Source organism: Mytilus californianus, unplaced genomic scaffold (genome assembly GCF_021869535.1).
Source record: "Mytilus californianus isolate M0D057914Y unplaced genomic scaffold, xbMytCali1.0.p SCAF_7, whole genome shotgun sequence".
Lineage (NCBI taxonomy): Eukaryota > Metazoa > Mollusca > Bivalvia > Mytilida > Mytilidae > Mytilus > Mytilus californianus.
Genome location: NW_026262723.1, coordinates 7,154,215 through 7,173,973, shown reverse-complemented (window position 1 = coordinate 7,173,973; position 19,759 = coordinate 7,154,215).

Genomic DNA, 19,759 nt, shown 5'->3' with positions numbered 1-19,759 from the left:
CTATATACTTTCACACATCTCTAAAACCACTCATTTATCTCTCAAATATATTAAAACCTCCACGGCTCCGCAAGGAATATGTAACAAACAAACATGATGGTTATTCTCATTAATAAAGTTTATTGATATCGTACTAGCGCTTTTCTGGATTTGCCTTCATCTGGAAAGTTTAAACCCAAACATTGGAAAGCGAATGATGTATTAGAACTAGAGCTACTTTACCAAAAGGGACCTTAATTAAAAATAGCCAAATTCATGGATGGTGAACTTTGCCTAATAGCATACTAATCCTATGATACATTAAGACGTTGTATACGCACATAGACATACATACAATGTATACTTTAACATGTAACATATCTGCGATATTCATTTTCTACACATGTATAGGACAGGAAATTAGGGCTTCCACTTTATCATATGATGATTACGGCTGAGTCGCCGAATGCGAGCTGGCCTAGTAACCGTTCTACTCCGTCCGTCCGTTCGAAAGACCTAGGGAATAAAACTTTGTCAAAGTTTTCATGCCTTCTATTAAAGGGAATGATTTTATTTTTTGTCTGCAGGTTAATAATTATGACTTGTAGCATGTAAGCAATTTTTACATCTGCTGTGCAGTCACTTCCTGTTTGTCGATAGTTTGAAATTTTACAACACTCATTGTACAAGAACTATTTTCGTCAAAGTTTCTTTGTTTCTATTGAATGGAGTTATTTTGTACTGTGAAAGTATTTATTCGTGGGCATCAATTTTCGTGGTTTCAGCAAAAGTTACATGTTCGTGGGTTCTGAAATTCGTTGATATTAGTTTTTGAAAAAAAAATCGTGTGACGAATTTGAAGACTTCAGAATCGAATATTCATGATATTAATCATATGTTGTTTTATAATGATTTGTGGGGCATTGTTAAATAAGGTGTTCATTTTCACTCACTTATTCGTCCTTCATTAATAACAAATTCATAATATTTTGAATTCTAGAATCAATTATTATGACATAAAAAAGCAAGCCCAAAATGAAATCAGTTTTTTTTTTTCGTATGAGAATTATGAAAAAAGGATTATTTCATTATCGCATATCATCATCGGATATCTGACTTTCATCGATAAAAAATTATTTCTCATGAGAATTAAAATGTTAACAGTCGTACATTTTAGATTTTTTAAAGATTAAATGGGTAAAATCCGGTCTGAAGTTGTACAAAAAAAAGTATATTTAGTACATAGTAGGTTGGTTTATATGACCGTATCCATGTAATCAAACCTACATGGGGATCTTTCCATGTCTGGAATTTGACAACAGTTATTATATTCGTTGGACAGTTAAATTCGTGGATAAAGCCATCCACGAAAACCACGAAAATTGGTACCCCACGAATAAAAGTACTTTCACAGTATTTGGTCTGCAGCTTGATAATGATGAGTTGTAACTTGTAAACAATTTTTACTACTGCCGTGCAGCCACTTCGTGTTTGTGAATATTTTACAACACTCAGAGCACTTTTCGTCAAAGTTTTCCTGCCTCCAATGAAAGGGTACGATCAGTTATGCTTCCGTATACATGAAACTTATATCAATCACACACAGCGATCGATGAAGGTCTAGACCCTGTATTGGTTTTCTAGAATTCAGACCAACATGTTATAACTGCTTTTGCACTAATCGAATTAAAATACAGTTCTCTGATTTCGTTATACTCATTTGTACGAGCACGCGAGTTAATATAGGTCTGAATTTTAATCAGATTGCTTTTGCACTTGACTATCACCCCCTAGGAGGATTCGAACTTTGGTTATTGAGCATCTCGCCAAACCTTTTTCACTGTATCTATCGTCATAGAAAACTCTGTCAAAATAGCTTCGGTAAAGAGCCTTTTTTGTTGGCCAATGAAAACTTTTTTAATTAGCCTTATTGGCTTTACGACATGCTCTTATACCGGTATATTCAACATTACCATTTAAAAAATGGAAATCTTTAGAAATACTGCATAAACTAATCAAGTTGAAATGAAAAATAATAGTATGACAAAATATCATAATGTACAAAAGAGTAAAATATACAAAGATGACAATCAATAATTCATTGAAAGACAGACACTACCGTAGTCAAATGATCAGAACAACTACTCAAATTACCAAACAACTACTCAAATTACCAGACAACTACTCAAATTACTAAACAACTACTCATATTACTAAACGACTCAAATTACTAAACAACTACCCAAATTACCAACAACTACTCAAATTACAAGACACAACTACTCAAATTACCAGACAACTACTCAAATTACCAGACACAACCACTCAAATTACCAGACACAACTACTTAAATTACCAGACAACTACTCAAATTACCAAATTACTGAAATGAACAAACAACTACTGTTAATTCGGAAATTATTGCGATGTTTTTATTATTGCGAAAAATGCGACAGGGTTGTAATCACAATAATTTAAACCCCTGCATATTTTGGATTTTACTATATGAATGAAGCGGGATTTTTCTCAGTATCGCAAAAATAGTAATCGCATTTTGGTCTAGAATGAAAAAATCGCAATAATAAATGCACGCAATAATTTCTGAATTCACAGTACTCAAATATAATACAACTAGCCAACTTGAAACAAATTAAGCAGAAACAAGAATCTAAATATATTTGAATCACATAACATGCGGATATTTAAAAACTGCAAAATACACAAGAATTTTATAACCTTTTTAACACCGTCATATTGTTACATTTGTATCTTAGGATGTTAACACTCACTTATATAGTTTATTATTGTGCAGTTAATTCAATAAAATTTTCGAACCACAGAAAACATTTAAAAACTTCAAAACCAAGTTTTTTAAGATAATAAAAGCATTTAAAAACCTCTAGTTTAGTAAGTTTTCACACGTTATATGACATGACATCTAACGGCATGGTTAAACAAAAGAGACCGGTGTCATTGAAATACGTATTTATTTCCTTTTGTTCTCTGTTTTCTGGTTATTTTGCAATAAGGTTAAAACTGCTTTTAAAGCTCATAATTATAGTCGAACAATCTGATCGAGACGGCAGTTGGCATAAGGTGCCCCTGTATCCTTACTTTCCATAAGAATAAAGAAACAGCACCACTCTTATTAAACTTTTTCTCCATTATTTTGTATTATATATGACCAAAAGTGTTCTAGTCCAAACATTTTAGATATTTATAAGATCATTAATACCAAAAGGAGTAAAAAGTACAACAAAAAACAGTATTAATTCATATAAGAAGTTTTAACCTAACGTTTTAGAACAATTACATAATACAAACGTTTTAATTTACATTTAAAGTAATTGAACTTAGACATTAGCGCTTTTACCTTTTTCTCTTTGTGAAAGCTTTTAGCAAATTCGCTTTGAGCATATTCTCTTACCAGGCTTTTGTCGGTATTGAAGGAATATAGTTCGATCCTTGAAGTCTTTTGTTTAAATAGGAATGAAAGGAACACTGACCAAGTTTCGGAGTTTGACGTCAGATACGAAGCCTCAAATTCAGTTCGTGTCCTGTGTCTTATTAACATTCCAGCAGTGCCTGCATATGGAGTATGTATCTCCCAGTTGATACAATATTCCAGGGCTTGAGTAACCTGTCATGATTTCCTTGATATAGGGTTGCTGCTCACAAAGAAGCTATTAGTCCAAGAGTTCCAAGGTGAAGTTGAAATAATCCCTTCGAAAAATTTACGGACACGAGTTGGTTGACCATTATAGAATTTCTGTTTCTCAGATGACGACGGATATGATCCAATCGTCGTAACCACAATCCCATCCTCCTTTCACCGAATGTGACCTACCGAATTAGACTTATCCCAGGGTTTGTAATTACATGAGCAACACGACGGGTGCCACATATGGAGCAGGATCAGCTTACCCTTCTGGAGCACATAAGATCACCCCGGGTATTGGTGGGGTTCGTGTTGCTCAGTCTTTAGTTTTCTATGATGTAATTTGTTTACTGCTGTTTATTTTTTGGTATTTTTCTTTTTGTGCCATGGTGTTGTCAGTTTTTTTCTGACTTATGGGTTTGAATGTCTCTTTGGTATATTTCGCCTCTCTTTTGAATATCAAAGACAAAACGCGAAATCGTCACATACGCCCTACGTCATATGGTCTCTTATGGAGCGTTGTCGCATTGGCTATCAAACCACATCTTCTTATTTTCATAATGCCTATCTAAATTCAACTTATGTTATTTACTGATTTGAAATTGATGAAAAGGTAATGGCATTATAGACTGCAACTGAAAATTGTAATGGCATAGACAGGAACCGATGGGACTGTTTTTTAATTCATAAATTATTTTTTTCATTCATTCTCCTATTTTCGTTTTCTTGAATTATAATTCTGGATCATAGTGGAATCTACCCTCAGTGTTTTTTTATCATCGATTTCGTTCACGTACCAAAATGCATCATCATCCCTAGGTTATGAGACAAACCCAAAAAGCCGAAGTCTAAAGATCTAACCGAGGGCTGATAATACATCTAATATGAAAACTGATGTAATGACTTTTTTTATCATATACTTGCACTTCGAAAAATATCATTGTATGGAAATCTTTTAATTTGAATAAAAATTGCAACTTCAACTTTATATTTTATACTGCAAGTCAAAAACATTAGTCATTAGTGAATATATTTCATTATTAAAATAGATACCAATATTTTCTATTTGCTTCACAATTATGTTTTTCTGCTGACAACAATGTAATAATTTTTTTTTAAAAGGCCTAAATTTGCGAAGTTGTATGAACTGCATGGCACTTTAAAAGAACATCCTATTAACGCTACTTATTAAACACTCCAAAAACAACAATTCATATAGTGAATCTCTTTTATTGGAATTTTTATACTAGTAGTTTATTTTGAAGTCCTACTTCCACCTAATATTTCATTTTCGACATACTATGCACTGTGTTTTCATTGCAAACGTAAAAGTGGAAGTATATTTTCCCTGATTTTCCGAATTGCAAATGATTGCCATCCGATAACCATGATAACGTTACTCGCGAACATACAGACATGCGATAACAATCGGAAGCAGTTTATGAAAATTCATATCTTTAGCCTGCTTAAGACACTATTCGGAAAATATGGAACTTATATTGAATCCTTTTATGAAACCGTAAACAATTACCTTATTAATTCTAAGTATATGATAAATAAGTTTTATTTATTTGATATATTTAAATACCCTATGTATTAATTAAACTATAAAAATCGTTGTGTTAGTTAATAACTATGACCGATTTGGCAAAGAATGCCATTTCTTTCTTTCTTTTATCTAGTTTAAACCAGTATCGGATAGCAAGAAATTTAAGACTTTTTTATTGCATAACGTCTATAAAATTAAATGCTAGATAATTTCAATAATACAATAAATTTCCAAATTAGATCATAGCCAAATATATAATTCCTTGGAATTTTACGCAGTATTTGGTATTTTTTTTCAATGGAATCGTTTATTTACTTATCTTGTTGCAATACCAGATGGCCACTTCAAACAGATACAGGACCTTATTCAGGATTCATGAATTAGGCGTACGATATCATAAACTATGGGCTTGTGGCGACCCCAGTGGACAAGAACCCAAAAGCATATATCATACCATTTGTGAAGCAAATCGGTTATTTGAATATGAAAACTGCAGCATCAACCTGTGTTGACATTGCATCCCCATCTTATTGCTACGGCATTGACTGAATGTTTGATATAATATTTCGAATTTTGACAAGGCAAGAAAGAAAGAAAACGTATAGTGTAGTGAAATATTATATTGGCACCTTTTATAGGCTATTTTTGGTATAGATTTTCTCTAGATCATTGCTGCGGTAACCCGTAGTTGTTAACATCGATCTCGTCCTTTGCTGTCTAATATATATATTTGCTCAATCTTACCACATCTTCTCATTAATTATTTATAATCCTTGTAATTCATCATCGTTAAAGACCAGAGATCCGTATAACAATAGATTATTTGTTAGATATACTTGTAGAAAATGTCTTCGTGCTTGACAATTTTGTACACCTATGGCGTATTCTTTTAAGTGTATAAAAACGTTTTCTCTTTCGGTCAATATGTTTATCAAAATTGTTTTATCTTTCCATTCGAATACCCTGTCCTAACTTGATATTATCTGCCAAGTCATCTAAAACTTGATGTGCGCTGTTGTTGTCTAAATGCTAGTGGTTGTATTATTTTCATATCCAGCAAATTATGACAGTATGACATGGCAACACATTCCGTCCACTTCGTATAGTAGTAAGAAACTACGATTATATATCTGTTGCTATCCTCTGTTTCGGGCAACTCACCAAGGATATATGCTGCTATCCTTTCAATTGACCCATTAGCTTCTACTAAAGCCATTGGAGCTCTTTTGGACATTTGCGGATTTTTCCTCTTTGTGCATATTTTACATCCTTTTATATAATATTTGGTTAACCTCAGACATTTGAGCTATAATAGTACCAGGATACATAGTCTTAGTATCTAGGTATGTGTAGTAGTCAAAATATAGACTTTTCGGCATTTTCAGTTGCTTCTCACTATGCATTGTCAACAGGTAATTGTTTACCTTCTGCTAAAAAAAGTAAAATAACAAAATAAATGAACTCTAAGGTAGATTCAAAACGGAAAGTGCCTTATCAAATGGCAAAATCAAAAGCTCAAACACATCAAACAAATGGAAAACAACTGTCATATTAGCGACTGGGTACAGGCACTTCCTTATGTACAAAATGGTGAAATTAAACCTGGTTTTATAGCTAGCTAAACCTCTCACTTGTATGACAGTCGCATAGAATTCCATTATATCAACAACAATGTGTGAGCAAAACAAACAGACACAATAGGTAAAAATGTCAAAAGTTGGGGTACAGTAGTCAACATTGTGTTATAATCTTAATCATTATAAAAAACAGACAAATATGTCAACAAAGAAAAACAAAATGCCATATAGACACTCTATAGACAAAGCACATAAGCAAAAAATGAAAGACAAGAAAACAAATAATGACCATAGCACAATAACACAATGGTAGGATGTATAAATACCAAGCCACGCCAAAAGGATATTACCAAAAATGGACTAAACAGTAAAGATTAAAAAAAAAAATACAAAGACAAATAAAAAGAACACTATAACATCTTGCCATTAATGACAATTTCCGACCTTGTCGGATGACTACCGCTTCTGAAGCAAATCCTCTGTAACAATAAATTGATCCATGAAAACACAAATCTACCTTAAAATTTCCTATATAAAATAGCTCATTTTAGCATCAATTAAATACTCGTGGCGTTTCATGAAGCCCAAATCAAGAATAACATCGGATCCACTTGTAAATCAGTCACTACAGCTTCAGATTGCAATTTATTTGGACCAAACACAGATTGAAGCTGCATTTTTCTCGAAGGTTTAGCTTATTGCCACAGACAGACTTAGCAGTTGTCTGGACTCCGTTAAGACCTGATATGTCCAATGGAGTTATCATATCGTATTGCTTGGACGAAATTAATGTCAAAGTTGTTCCAGTATAAACCACAAATTATGCTTCTACGGCCTCTATATTTAGTTTGACATACATACCAGAGTCTTCCGATGCTGTTGTTACTGCACCTTCATTTGTCTTACGGTTATGTTGTTTTCGAGTTTTAATTAAAGTTTTAACAGAACCATACCCATTTTTTCTATTATAATTGTTCGTAAGAGATGTTATGTTTATAGGGGGAAGATGACAGATCATCCTCGCAAAATGACCAATTTTGCCACAATTGTAACACTTTTTATTTTTCCCTTTATTTTGAGTATTTCCCGTTTTAAAATAAGAAGACCCATTTTTTCCCAATAGTTTTTAATTTTGCCACTTCAGTCGTAAGAGTACTAGACTTTTCTCCATTGATACATGCGATATCTTTTGTTGACGAGTCAGTATTTTTAATCTTTCCTTCCCTATCTAACTGGGGCCTCGGTGGCCGAGTGTTCTAAGCAGTCTTACCTCTGTATTACTTGCCTTCAAACCTGAGCTTGTGGGTTTACCTACCGAAGGTCGGTGATTCTCTCTGTGCACTGTGGCTGCCACGAAATAGCCAACAGCACTGAAAGTGTTATTTAACACCAATCAATCGATCGATCAATCAATCACTATCTAACTCGTCATCATTCACAGTATGCCGTAAATAACTTCGTCCTTCCCTTACTTTATTTTCCATTTTACTGTACGCTCTTCAAGTTTACTAAATGGATTAAATCGGAAAACTAGTGTCTGTTCTCACTAAGTGTATCTCCAAGTACAGCCTGTGCTTGTCCAGTTAAGGATACTGCCAAATATAACCCCTTTTTGTTTCTCGGACCAATTATTTACAAGTGCATACATTTCAAAATGGAACAAATAGTCCATCCACGGTGTGCTATCGTCATATTTAGAGTTTAATTTTAACAATACAATTATCATTGTAATCATTATGTCGTTACTTTAATCGCTCATGTTTGTCTTACTTTGTACATCTCCAACACAACTGTTACCTAGGAAACGGCATAGTGTCCCCTTCTTCTAAATCAGAGTGAGAACGACAGTTTGTATATAGTATTCGGGCTAGTGTATAGTTTGTATATAGTATTCGGGCTAGTGTATAGTTTGTATATAGTATTCGGGCTAGTGTATAGTTTGTATATAGTATTCGGGTTAGTGTATAGTTTGTATATAGTATTCGGGCTAGTGTATAGTTTGTATATAGTATTCGGGCTAGTGTATAGTTTGTATATAGTATTCGGGCTAGTGTATAGTTTGTATATAGTATTCGGGCTAGTGTATAGTTCGTATATAGTATTCGGGCTAATGTATAGTTCGTATATAGTATTCGGGCTAGTGTATAGTTTGTATATAGTATTCGGGCTAGTGTATAGTTTGTATATAGTATTCGGGCTAGTGTATAGTTCGTATATAGTATTCGGGCTAATGTATAGTTTGTATATAGTATTCGGGCTAGTGTATATTGGTATATAGTATTCGGGCTAGTGTATAGTTTGTATATAGTATTCGGGCTAGTGTATAGTTTGTATATAGTATTCGGGCTAGTGTATAGTTTGTATATAGTATTCGGGCTAGTGTATAGTTCGTATATAGTATTCGGGCTAATGTATAGTTTGTATATAGTATTCGGGCTAGTGTATATTGGTATATAGTATTCGGGCTAGTGTATAGTTTGTATATAGTATTCGGGCTAGTGTATAGTTTGTATATAGTATTCGGGCTAGTGTATAGTTTGTATATAGTATTCGGGCTAGTGTTAAGTTTGTATATAGTATTCGGGCTAGTGTATAGTTTGTATATCGTATTCGGGCTAGTGTATAGTTTGTATATCGTATTCGGGCTAGTGTTTAGTTTGTATATAGTATTCGGGCTAGTATATAGTTTGTTTATAGTATTCGGGCTAGTGTATAGTTTGTATATAGTATTCAGGTATGTTGGCAAACAACTTTTTTATGATCTCTCTTTGTGGACATGAGGACCCTTTTGATCCCAGACCCGAATCATTTCTTGTTATAAAAAACAACTTTTAGACGTGCACTTTGGCGTCATCATATGGAATATCTGTTTCACAGATGACGACGGATATGTTCCGATTTTTTTAACCATACTTCCGTCCCCTTTTCCCCGAATGTGACCTACCGAATTAGACTTATCACCGGTGTTGTACTTACATGAGTAACACAAGGAGTGCCATATGTGGAACAGGATTTGCTTACCCTTCCGTAGCATCTGAAATCAGCGCCGGTTTTTGGTGGGGTTCGTGTTGCTTCTGTCGTTATATATGATGTGTTTTGTTGACTTTTTTTTCTTTTCGTCGTTTTTCGTTTTTTGTCATGGCATTATCAGTATATTTTCGACTTATGACTTTGAAAATCCCTTGGTATCTTTCATCTCTCTATTTGATCTTTTGGAGATGAAGAAACAAAACTCTTTCTGTACATTGTTCCAACAATATCTTGTATTTGTTTTTTCAACCCGTCAATTTTATCATCAAAAGACATTATTGTAGGATGAAACAATTTGGATATAAGTTTATGCGATGATCGATTTGGATATAAACCTTCCCAATGGGTTGTTCTTTGGGTTCCAACTTTCGTGGATTTTGTGGGAACAGGTGAACCACGAAATTAAATGTTCAATGATTTACCGTGAAATTTTCCATAAGCCTTTCGCAAAACCATAAAATAAAATATCCACGAAAATACAACTTTTCCTCAAAATTGGTACCCACGAAAATAAATGAATCCACGTATAAAATATATATATGCAACTGATCTTTGCGTTCTTTAATGAACTTTCTTTAACTATTTTACTTCAAATATATTACAACTGAGATGCAAATTTGAACCAATTCAAACTTGTACTCGGTCAGGAACAAACTTGTCCTTTTAGTTCAATAATGTACCCTTCAAGCAACAACACTTGTCCAATACAGTATAACTTGTAAAGCTACAACTTGTTAAAGCCCCTAACAGGCACCAACCTGTTCTTTATTACACTTCAATGTAATAGTATATAAGAGACTACGATCTCAAATATCAACGTACCGTTATAAAAGGTCTTCGTCTTCATAGACTTGTGATAAATGACAATAAGCAAGAAATCGCGCCTGTTTATATACGACAATGATACCCGTACCATTCTTGAAGGTGGGATGTTTCCATAAATGTTCTCTTTCTAGTACTTGTACTAGAGACCTTTGGAACGCCGATTTACATTTTACAAGACTCGATATTTACCCGGGAAATATCTTGATCCTTTCTATAAGTATATACTAATACGTAAATCAAAGCTTCTTCTGAACTGTAACTAATGTACACTTTCTGATCTAAGATACCAAATCATCATAATATCATTGGATAAACACTTATTTGGCCGCAACGTAACAACACAAGCTTTCTAAAAACACAGTAATGCCTCGTTCACACGTACATTTAATTCGAATTGAATTCGAATCGAATTCGCTAATCGCGTTCACACACTCTTCTTTTTTAATTCGAATTGATTCGAATTGGCTAAATTGCATTATCCAATTCGCATTAGAAATGCGTTTTTGTTAATAAGAATTAAAAGTTAACGTCGTTAGGACAGTAAAGCGAATTTGACGCGCATTGCAATTCGAATTAGAATTTACGTTTGGACGTTAAACGTTTCGAATGCGAATTAAACTAATTCGAATTAGTTAATGCGAATCGAATTCGAATTACGTGTGAACGCAGCATTAGAGACAATCATTCATTTTACTCCCCCCACAATTTAAAGGTAAATAGGAATTACTTGTCTTTCTATCCGTCTGAATGTTCATATACCTTGTGAGTGTAATCCCTAGTTAACGGCTAGTTGTAGAACGTACACTATCTGAATATATAACCCAGATCCAACATATGAAAGGGGAGATAAGTGAATTTGATATTTAATTCAATTTACTAACAAAAATGCGGGGGTATTCTATTGCGCTTTCTTTTACAGTTCTGAGTATAACGAAATCAGAGACATATATTTTAATTAGAATGATGATTATGATTTAATAGTGAAAGGTACGTGACTGTATAGTTTTTATACTTTAAATATAAGTTATTTACGTTTCGTATCACTTTTTTTCTAACAAAACATAGCCAAGTTTTAATGAAGCTATCAAACCAACTTGAGTGGTTCCTAATGATGTAGTTAAGTCACCCCTTCGAAAGTTTTATTGAGGACTTGATGATTAGAATGACCGTGAATTATGGAATACCTGCGTAAAAAATGACAATCGTATTTGTTCCACTTGTCGTAGCTACATGGCCTTCCTCGATTTTCACATCATTAAATTGTCATGCTTGTTATGAACCACATAACGGGCGTCTGTAGTGGAGTAGGAAGTACTTACTCAGTTGGAGCATCCGAGTTCACCCCAGGTTTTTGATGGTTTTTGTGTTGCCCAATCTTTAGTGTTCTGTGTAGTATTTTGAGGACTAATCTTTGTCTTGTTTTTAGTTTAGCCATAGTATTGCATGTTTTTCCTCAACTTACTGTTTTACCCCCTCCACGATCTTCACTCCCTTTTTTAAAAATAAAATATAAAATACCACAGACAATGAACAACATATAAATTGAAACAGAACAAAATGTCAGATATATGATAAAAGTTAACAATTACATACTTTTTATATAAAAAATAGTATCAATACATTTGTTAAGCATGTCTTTTTGATGTTTTTTTTTTGGTTGCTGTCACATTGATCAATACTCCATGCCTCCTTTTGTTATTCATCGATGGAAGGAAACTGGTTATGGAAAGTCTTTTTTGTAACATGTTTAATAACATTCATACCAATTTTACTGCACCAGATGCACATTTAGAAAATTAATGTCTCTTAAATTTGTTTCGTCAGTGCTACTCGAGGTAAAAATATTTGAAAGTCCAAACCCTAATACAAATGTTATATAGCTGATTAGACATCAGCAAAGGACGATAAGACGAGGTTTACCAAGACCATGGAGCTAGAGCTTGATGAAAAGAACAGACTAACCAGGACCATGGAACTAGAGCTTAATAAAAAGAAGCGCCTTATCAGGACTAGAGAGCTAGAGCTAGATGAAAAGAACAGCCTAACCAGGACCAGGGAGCTAGAGCTTTATGTAAACTAGAGGCTCTCAAGAGCCTGTGTCGCTCACCTGTATTTACTGATGCTTTGGAAATCTTGTAAAATAAGTTTAAAATCATAATTAATAGTATTAGATATTAGATATTATAATGATATCTAAGATAATAACAAAAAAATGCAAAATTTTTGTAAAAATTACTAACTCAGGGGCAGCAACCCAACAACGGGTTGTTGGATTCGTCTGAAAATTTCAGGGCAGATAAATCTACATCTGATAAACATTTTTGACACCTGTCAGATTTGCTCTAAATGCTTTAGTTTCAGAGATATAAACCAAAAACTGTATTTTACCCCTATGTTCTATTTTTAACCATGTCGGCCATGATGGTTGGAAGGCGGGGTCATCGGACAAATTTTTTAAACTAAATACCCTAATAATGATTATGGCCAAGTATGGTTAAATTTGTCTCAGTAGTTTCAGAGAAGAAGATTCATGCAAAAATTTACGAAAAATTGTTAAAAATTGACTATTAAGGGCAATAACTCCTAAAGGGGTCGACTGACAATTTTGGTCCTGCAACTTATTTGTAGATCTTACTTTGCTGAAAATTATTGCTGTTTACAGTTTATCTCTATCTATAATAATATTCAAGATAATAACCAAAAACTGCAAAATTTCCGTAAAATTACCAATTCAGGGGCAGCAACCCAACAACAGGTTGTCAGATTTGTCTGGAAATTTCAGAGCATATAGATCTTGACCTGATAATCAGTTTTAACCTATGTCAGATTTACTCTAAATGCTTTGGTTTCAGAGATATAAGCCAAAATCTACATTTTACCCCTATGTTCTATTTTTAGCCATGGCGGCCATCTTGGTTGGTTGGCGGGGTCATCGGACACATTTTTTAAACTAGATACCCTAATAATGATTGTGGCCAAGTTTGGTTTAATTTGGCCCAGTGGTTTCAGAGGAGAAGATTTTTGTAAAAAGCTAACGACGACGGACGACGACGACGACGGACGACGCCGACGACGACGACGACGACGGACGACGGACGACGGACGCCAAGTGATGAGAAAAGCTCACTTGGCCCTTCGGGCCAGGTGAGCTAAAAAGAGCATAATCAGGAAGAGGGAACTAGAGCTTGTTGAAAATAAGAGCCTAACCAGGACAAGGGAGCTAGAGCTTTATGAAAATAAGAACCTAACTAGGATGAGGGAGCTAGAGCTTGATGAAAAGAAACTCATAATCAGGACGATGGAGCTAGAGCTTGATGAAAAGAAAAGTCTAACCAGGACTAGGGGGCTAGAGCTTGAAGAAAGTGCAGCCTAACCAGGATGTAGGAACTAGCTAGGTCTTGAAAAAAAAGAAGTGCCTTACCAGGATCAGGGAGCTAGAGTATGATGAACAGAAGAGTGTAACCAGGATCAGGGAGCTACAGCTTTGAAGGAGAATTTATTTTTGGTATTTTTATTACAATTTAATAACATTCATTGAAGCAAAAACAATACGTTTAATAAATATTAATAAGAAGATGAAGTATGAGTGCCAATGTGACAACTATCCATCCAAGTCACAATGTGTAAAAAGTACCTAAACAATTATAGGTCAAAGTGCGGCCTTCAACACGGTGCCTTGGTTCACACCGAATAGCAAGCTATAAAGGCACATTTGTGCACTTAATCTTAAAAATGTACTCATGGTCAATGCTTTACAACCCTATATAACAAAGAAATAATAAATCTAAGCTAGGATGAAAAATTTTGTCCTGCATTTTTAGTTGTAATCTCTGTCCTGCCTTTTTATTTTTCACTCTATTCGGTCCTGCCTTTTTTTTATTAGTTTATCCTGACTTTTTTAACATAAATTGTCATCCTGCCTTTTTTTTTTGCCAAGTTGCTCATCCTGCTTTTTTTTTACTCCTAACTCCTGTCCTGCCTTTTTGTTATAGTAGTCTTAGATGTTAACGTAGCAAAATTTTCAAAGTCTATAGACCATGACTAAGGGGGCGGAGCCAAATAATCTTCATGGAAATGAGATATGCCAATGCTTATACAACTGCATACCAAATATCATTGACCTACCACTAGTGGTTCCCCATAAATTGACCTAATCACAAACTAATACATGTAAACTATGAAAAGTTTTAAAGTCAATAGACCTTGACTGAGAGGGCGGGGCCAAATAATCTCCATGGTAATGAGATGTGCCAATGCTAATACAACTGCATACCAAATATCATTGACCTACCACTAGTGGTTCACTATGAACTAGACCTAATCACAAACTAATACATTGTTGACGCCGCCACCGTCGCCAGAAACAGCATACCTATGTCTCGCTTTTTGACTCCGTCAAGGCGAGACAAAAATGTTTCTTCATGTAATCATTACTGTCATGACTGAAAAACAAGTTGAATGTAATGTCATGCAAAGAATACTCCCTCTTGTTATTTAACAAGAAAAAATCCTGTCTTAGAGGGTATATTAAAATTCAAAAGTTTACTAAACAGGATGTGACTCACACAGCTGATCTGGAAATCACTAACAGGCAGATTCCATAAAAGAAAAGAAAATGTCTGTCAAAATTAACAATTTGAATGATAATCTGTGAATGTTTTAATGAATAATGATGATAAATGAAGCAAGAAAATCAAGTAATGGATATTATTGTTTCCATTTTAAGTAGAAATGATCAAAACAAGTTGAAATAAATGCGGAATGTGTCCATGGGACACATATGATGCCCCAGCTTGCATATAAGGGGACGACCATTTGATATTCTGGGGGGGGGGGGGGGGGGGGCAGGAGGATTTTGAAAATAAATAACTCAGCCTTGATAATCACAAAAATAAATGGTTTGTTCTGTGGTAGTTTGAAAATAAATTACCTGACTTGCAATGTATTGAAAATAAATAACTCAGCAGGTCTAATCGAAAGTATGAGATGGCACCAGATTCTTCATAAATTCATCTTTTTTCCAAAAAAAAAATCGGGAAACACTTCCCATATCTTTTAAATTAATAATAAAAGTATAAATATTATTTAAATATACTTGCTGTGACCTATAATGGTTTACTTTTATAAATTTTGACTTGGATGGAGAGTTGTCTCATTGGCATTCATACCACATCTTCTTATATCTATTGAAATGTCAGAAAATTGGTTTCATTTAACTTGAGGTTAATTGTCTCAGGAACACTTACCTCACTTTTATTAAATCAGGGCCGTAACTACATTGAGACAAATGCCTCATGTAGGAAATTTCAAAACCAAACGCTTGTCTCCATATCAAATTGTGTTCACCGTGAGTGCCTTGCAAGAAGCAAGTTCTGTTCTCCCTCAGACGTAGCCCCTGACTTTTCGGGATCAATGTTTCTTATTTATTTGTCTTTTGTTCATTGATTGCCCTTCTGTATTCTGTTAGTGTTGCATTCATTTTGTAATTTAGTAATTTTATTATTAACTTGATCATGAGTTTAAAAAAACACAGCAGCCACAGACTTAACTATGTGAATTACATTTTTGCTTTATCATGCATATTTGTCTTTTGATGTTGTTCCTAGAAACTTAAGTCTTACACTGAATCTATAACGTGATTTTGCTTTGAGACCAAAATATTGTCATAAAATTATTAAAACAGAACTTGCATTTTCAGTTTGAGAAAGGGTCTGGGGAACACCCAGAAGGCATGATTTTGCATCATTTGTTCTACAGCTTCTTGGGCCTTCAGCGGTTCAAAAACCCTTCAAAAAAAATTTTGCCTCGCTCTGCTCGGCAAAACATGTTTGCCAATACTTTTAAAAGAGCCTTAGTTGCAAACAAAGTTTAATACTGTGTATGTATGCAATACATGTATATGCATTGGGAAATATAGGAGATTCATTTCTGCAGAGGATAATAATTAATTCTGATTAAATGGTACATAATGACTTGACTATACATGAATTATTTATAATAAACAAATAATTTAAAAATTGTATGTTTTCGAATATATAAATATAGTTGTGAAAATAAATAATCAGTCCCTTGCTTTAATGAAAATGAAAAATCTTGCTTCAATAGTGCAGAAAATAGATAATCTGTCCTCTTAGTTTACAAAAATAAATAACCGATCCAAAACAAATCCTCCTGCCCCCCCCCCCCCCCCCCCCCCCCAGAATATCAAATGGTCGTCCCCTAACGTTATAAAGGAACATAACTCAAGAACTGTAGAAGTGACGCTACCCAAATTTGTACTTGATCTGAGTTTTGTGGTAATAAGCATTGTTTATAAGTTTCATAACATATATATAGTTGAGGCAAACTAAAGTTAGAGAACGGAAACGAAAAATTCAGCATTTTTTCCATTTGTAAAGGGGCATAACTCTAGAACGGTAAAAGTGATGCCACCAAAATTCAAACTTGATCTGTGTTTTGTGGTAATAAGCATTGTTTATACGTTTCATAACATATATATAGTTGAGGCAAACTAAAGTTAGAGAACGGAAACGAAAAATTCAGCAATTTTTCCATTTGTAAAGAGGCATAACTCTAGAACGGTAAAAGTGACGCCACCAAAATTCAAACTTGATCTGTGTTTTGTGGTAATAAGCATTGTGTATAAGTTTCATAACATTTGGTCCAGGCAAACTAAAGTAAGAGAACGGAAACGAAAAATTCAGCAATTTTCCCATTTGTAAAGGGGCATAACTCTAGAACGGTAAAAGTGACGCCACCAAAATTCAAACTTGATCTGTGTTTTGTGGTAATAAGCATTGTGTATAAGTTTCATAACATTTGGTCCAGGCAAACTAAAGTAAGAGAACGGAAACGAAAAATTCAGCAATTTTCCCATTTGTAAAGGGGCATAACTCTAGAACGGTAAAAGTGACGCCACCAAAATTCAAACTTGATCTGTGTTGTGTAGTAATAAGCATTGTGTATAAGTTTCAGTACATTTGGTTGAGGTAAACTAAAGTTAGAGAACGGAAACCAATTTGGGCCATACGGACGAATGTACAGACGGACAAGCGTAAAACTTAATGCCCCTCCGCTACGATGGGGGCATAAAAATGCTAAATGTTTGACAGAACTACTTCCCATTTTTTGACACAAGGTTTATGTGTTACAATGCTTTATGTTGACACTGGTAAAATGGTTTTTATTTGTGTAGTCTGATTATTCCAACATCCCTGTTTCCAAATCTATTGCTTTGTTTTAGTCAAAAACATCTGTGCTATAATTTTTTACAATTTCAAATACCTTGGTTTATAGCTGCTTGTCTTGTCAATAAATCTTATGATAGTAACATGTTTGTAAAATCTTGCCACAGCATTGTAGGTACTTATATAGGCTTGTTAAAATTGTATTTCATAATGTACATTAAACAAACACAAGTTGGATCTTTCAATTAACTTTATTTAATCAATAGTTTTAACAAATATGTTGCTAAAATAAGTTTTGTCAAACTTGTTATCTTATGTTAGCAACATTTAGATGTGCTACACATTAGAGTTATCTGTCCTGGGGTGAAATCTTATGAAATGTCAAGCTGCGATATTTTCCAGGAGTTTTAAAAATGACAAGATCTCCAATGTAAGTTAAAAACCCCAAATATATATTGTCTGTCAAATTCATCTGTTAGCAACACTATTTAGTTTGTCAAATCTTATGTTAGCAACAATAAAGTCAGTAAAATCTTAGTGTTAGCAACAAATTAAATGCTCCGCTGGGCGCAGCTTGATACGACCGCAGAGGTCAAATCCTGAACAGTTGGGGCAAGTATGGACACAACTTTCAAGCTTGATACAGCACTGAATTTGGATTGTGATTAAATATTTGACACAGCATAGGTTTCTGACACAGAATGAATGTGGTCTAAGAACTTAAAAATTTTTAATTTACATATTCAAACCATATCATTATTATTTGCTTTTATATATAAATCAGAAATAACCAATTTAAAATGGAAAATTTTAAAGAAAAAAAAGAAAAAAAAATCGCCCCTCAAATTTGTTTAACCCCCCTTATGATTCATCACCCCCAAACTCAATCCCAGCCTTCCCTTTGTGGTATGATACCTTGCAGTACAATTTCAGGGAGATCCGTACACTTGAACACAAGTTATTGTCTGGAAACTAGAAAAATGCTTGTTTTATGACCCCTTTTTGGCCCCAAATTCCTAAACGTTTAAGGCAATTACCCCTAAACTCAAACCCAGCTTTCCCTTTGTGATATGGAACCTTGTAGTACAATTTCATAAAGATCCATACACTCACACACAAGTTATTGTCCTGAAACTAGAAAAATGCTTGTTTTTTTACCCTTTTTGGCCCGTAATTCCTAAAATTTTGAGGCAGTTACCCCCAAAATCAATGCCAGCCTTGCCTTTGTGGTATGGTACCTTGCAGTACAATTTCAGAGAGATCCATATACTTGAACACAAGTTATTGTCTGGAAACTAGAAAAATGCTTATTTTTGGCCCCTTTTTGGCCCCTTATTCCTAAACGTTTTGGGCAATTACCCCCAATGTCAATTCCAGCTTTCCCTTTGTGATATGGAACCTTGATGTACAATTTCAGAAAGATCCATACACTTACACACAAGTTATTGTCAAGAAACTAGAAAAAATGCTTGTTTTTTGCCCCTTTTTTTGCCCCTAATTCCTAAAATTTGGAGGCAATTACCCCCAAAATCAATCTCAGCATTCCCTTTGTGATATGGAACCTTGTGGTACAATGTCAGAGAGATCCATACACTAACACACAAGTTATGTCTGGAAGTTACAAAAATGCTTATTTTTGGCCCCTAATTCCTTAACTGTTGGTACCATAACCCCCAAAACCAATCCCAACCTTCCTTTTGTAGTATTAAACCTTATGGTAAAATTTCATAGAGATCCATTCACTTAAACTAAAGTTAGAGTGCGAAAACCAATGTGTCTTCGGACGAGGACGACTACGCCAACGTCATACCAATATACGACCGCAAATTGCGGTCGTATAAAAAGTCTGTCAATTCTTATGTTAGCAACAATTAAGTCAGTCAAGTCATATGTTAGCAACAACAAAGTCTGTGAAATCTTATGTTAGCAACAATGTTCATTTCTGTCAAATCTT